Source organism: Chroicocephalus ridibundus, chromosome 20 (assembly GCF_963924245.1).
Source record: "Chroicocephalus ridibundus chromosome 20, bChrRid1.1, whole genome shotgun sequence".
NCBI lineage: Eukaryota > Metazoa > Chordata > Aves > Charadriiformes > Laridae > Chroicocephalus > Chroicocephalus ridibundus.
Genome location: NC_086303.1, coordinates 5,591,174 through 5,595,192, shown reverse-complemented (window position 1 = coordinate 5,595,192; position 4,019 = coordinate 5,591,174).

The window sequence follows — 4,019 nt, the reverse complement described above, 5'->3', positions numbered from 1 at the left end:
GCCGCCGGGCCCGGGGCCGGGGGAGGGACGGGGCGGGGCGGGCAGCGGGCTCGGCCCCGCCGCCTCCCCCGGAGGGGTTCCTGCGCTCCGCGGGGAGGAGAATCCGTGCCGGGAAGGGGCTGCGGGACGCGGCGGGGGGCCCCGGCGGGGTGCGGGACGCGGGACTCGCCGCCTGGCCCCGGAACCCGCCGTGGGGTGTCAGCGGGTCGCGGTGTACCCCCCCCCCCCCCCCAAGGGACACCCAGCTGACGTGTCTGGCGTGTCCCCCCTGCCCCGGACGGTGACAAAAGACAGCTCCGAGGAGTCGGTCGCTGCTGGCACCCAAACACCTCGCTCGCCCATGGCTCCATCCATAACCAGTTCCCAGGAAGAGGAGAGATGTAAACACCGCTGCCAGCACGCAGAGCGCCAGGGGGAAGGATGAGAAACCCGTCCAAAAGGAATACAGCCCGTCCCGACAGCAACCAATTAACCCTCTTTCCGTGTCCAGTCCAGAATCCAACGCAGACACCGAGGAGGCCGAGAGGGAAGGGCTCCGTGCCAAGGTGCAATGTGCCGTTGAGCTGCCTGGCATCCAGCAAAATCCAATGAACTTTCCTTCATCTGAGCACAACGGGAAATCAAGACTTTTCTTTTACGGACATAAAAAGCACAGCCTGCTTGTCACCGATAATCTCTGTTTTCTAAGAACACACGTTTTTTGACATTCGCCCCTCTCTTACCCACCTGTCCCACAAAACACAGTGAGCGTGCCCTGGGGAAGAGGGATGAAGAAGCATGCTCAAAGCCATACCAGGAGCAAACGGCAGAGCTTAGAGCAACCTCCTGAGGCCCGGGCACTGCTTTTTGGCAGGCGGGTTCCAGCCACGCACACAAGCCCACCCTGTGTGCCACCGGGGCAGCCAGGGATGGGACATGCTCCCAGGCCCTGCAGATCCAGCAGCCGTATCCACGGGGCTGCAATGCAACACGGAGGCCCAGCCCCAAGTGACGCACGGGCTCCAGTCTCACCGTGAACCACAAAGAGCTCTGGAAGCCTCTCCGAGACGCGCTGACGGAGGGTCCTGCTCAGAAACCACCGCCTCCATCTGCACTGTTGTCAGCAGTTTCACTGGTGTCACAAGGACAGAACAAGCCATGGAAGTGGGACTTCCCTTTTCTATTTGCAACTAAAAGAAAGCAGCAGCAAAAGAAACTGACTGCAGCATTCAGGACAGGGAACACCAGGCCGGTGGTGCACAAGATCCACACTACGTCCTCAACAAGCAGCTGCTGCCACAAGAAAACAGAATCCAGAGCCCAAGAGGGGCAGGACAGAGAAGAGCAAGGCGTAACCTCTGCCCGTCCCTGGGCACGGGCGGAGCTGCTTGCACCCGAGCAGGAGGCATCTGGTCCAACACCTTCTGTGATCAATAACATCCTCTCGGATTGTTTTTGTCAAGCCAGTAAAAACACTCCACCTGTTAAAAAAGCCAGCTCATGGTTTGAAAAGACATTTTTTAACCAGTGATTGATCAATAGCTGGGTGAAGCAGCGGATCCAGCTAATCAAAGTACGTCATTAGCAGCAAGAGACAGATCGTCTGTCAGGAGGTGGCAGCGATAGTCACCAGATGGGAGAGTGAGTAAACCTACACCCGGCGCTGGCAGCTTTATAAATAAAACTCTTGTCGAGCTGCCGGTGCCTCTTGCCGCGGGTCCCCAGTTTCCCTGCGAAACCCGCAGAGCAGTGGGAGGCCTTCGCCTGCTCCTGGCACATCGCAGCGTAAGCGCTTGCAGCAGGAAAATCTCCCGCTGGGGAAATGGAATAATTCTAGGACTTGCAGCATCTCCCAGAATCTGATCCTGCATCCTTCACCCCAATTAACAAGGGGTTTTGGGGGATCAGACTTCGATCCAGCGTACCCTGTAGCAACAAATCAAAGATGCTCTGAAGCTGCCAGCAGCTCCGTGGGGTTTTCCCAGCATTTGCCTCCCCTTACTCGGTCTCGTCCCGGCACATCTGGGGAAATGAGCCTTGAAGCCCAAGTTTTTCTTTACCGAGGAATCTCGGCAAAGGAAAATGACTGACCCATTTCGCCACTCCGTTTCCTTCAGTTTCATTCAATATTTGCTTTGTAACCCGACCCTTCAGCTATTCCAAAGACAAACACCGCTCCCGAGGGGACACAGTTTGGGAGGCCCGTGTCCCGCATTTCCCACGGGCGGCTCCTGGGTTACTCCTGCAGGGGGGAGAGCTCCCGACAGAGGCGGGGAAGGACAGCCCCAGCCCCCGCCGTGCACCACAACGCCCCTCTCCCCTCTGCTTTCCAGCCGGGGGGCGGGGGGGGGGGGGGAAGGGGTGTCGAGGGCACCCAGCCCGGTGCAGAGCTCGTCCCTCCGGAGCGCGTCCCGGTGTCGCCGCGGTCCAGTCGCCACCAGGTGGCCCCCGGCCCCCGCGCAGCCGCTGCCCGCCCCGCTCCGCCCCGCTGCGGGGTAGGGGGGGGGGGTTTGTCCGCCTGCTGCCGCCCGCACGCAGGATGGAGGGGGTTGGAAAAAGCCGTTCGCAACGTGCGTGAGGTGTTGGACGGAGCCCCGAGGCCCCCCGGGACGGATTTGGGGTCCCCATCTCAGGGTGGGACCCAGATGTGCCCCTCAGCCTTGTCCCCCAACCCAAAAATGGACCCGCCGCCCTGGGCCGTGGGCTGGCCGCGCTCCCCCGGGGGCTCTCCCCACATCACGGGGGATGAGGGTCGGTGCGGGCTGTCACCCAGCCCCGCACAGCCCTGCCCACCGCAGGTCCCCAGGCCTACTAGGAAGGAGGCCAACGCGGTGATTGATGGCGCAGGAGCTGCCAAAGGCTTTGGGGACCGTCTGGGCTGGAGGCAGCAGCACCGAGGTGGGCAGCACCCAGCCGCTGGCAGATATACCCACAGCAAAACCCTCTCTCCCGGTCCTGCAGACAGGCTGGAACAAGGCGAGTCCTCAGACTTGGGGACCTGTTTCCAGGTTCTCCATTGACCGGTTAAAATCTGACCCAGGAGCACCGAGACGTCCATCTCCCTGGTGATCTTTCGGAGGCAGAGGGACACGAGCGTCGGGCACAGCCAGATCCTCTGCCATCCACCCACTCCCCGCCCCACACATGATGCAGAGGAAGAACCTCCATAGGGGGTCCACCACAGGAACAACCCCTTCTGCACAGCCCACCACATCTGGCTGCAAAGAAACACCCAAAACCCCCTACAAACACCAAACCCAGCAGCAGTGACCTCAGCTCCTCAGCCACGAGGAAATTCATCCGGATGTGGAGGGGAAGCAATTTTTCCCTCCTTCCACTCCCATCCCCACTAGGGAAAACAAAAGCAACAGTCGGCAGCAGGCTCAGCCTTTACATCAACATGACACAAGTGGCTGATGTACTAACGTGCTTTCCCTGGCAAGTGATAAACCAGATTGTTATTTGATTATAGCAGAGTCACCAGGAAAAAATCGACGGTGCAGATTAGGGTAATGATCATTAAGGCTGTAGGCATCCTGTTCTTCTCCCCGGGTAGATTTGTATGAGCGTGAGGCTGGTGAAAAGCTATCCCATTTAAAAAAAATTATAATACCTTTAAATAATCCCGCATGCTTTTAGGATAGGGGTAATTGAATTGAAAAGATATTGTTAATCCCCATCGCAGCTATTAATGTCATTCATAAAGCAACGGGAGGATTGGAATGAGGACAGGAGGTAGCACTGGAAGTGTAGCACTGCAAGTTTTCTTTTCCCCCCATGCAAAGGGATCGCAGCATACCTCTCCGTATCAGCAAGGGAGATGAGCTCCGGGCACGGTGGGATACAAGGAGCTGCTGCCCCCTGAGCCACCAGCCCAGCTCTCGGGGTCGCTTTGCCCCGATCTGTATCACTCCGGGAGCTCCAGCTCCACTCCGACCCGCTGCTCCCCTCTCCCAGGAACCAGCTGCGTCTCAGTGCTTGGAAGTGATCCTTGTGCATGGTTTGCATGTCTATTTATAAAGCACTGTGGGATCCTTTAG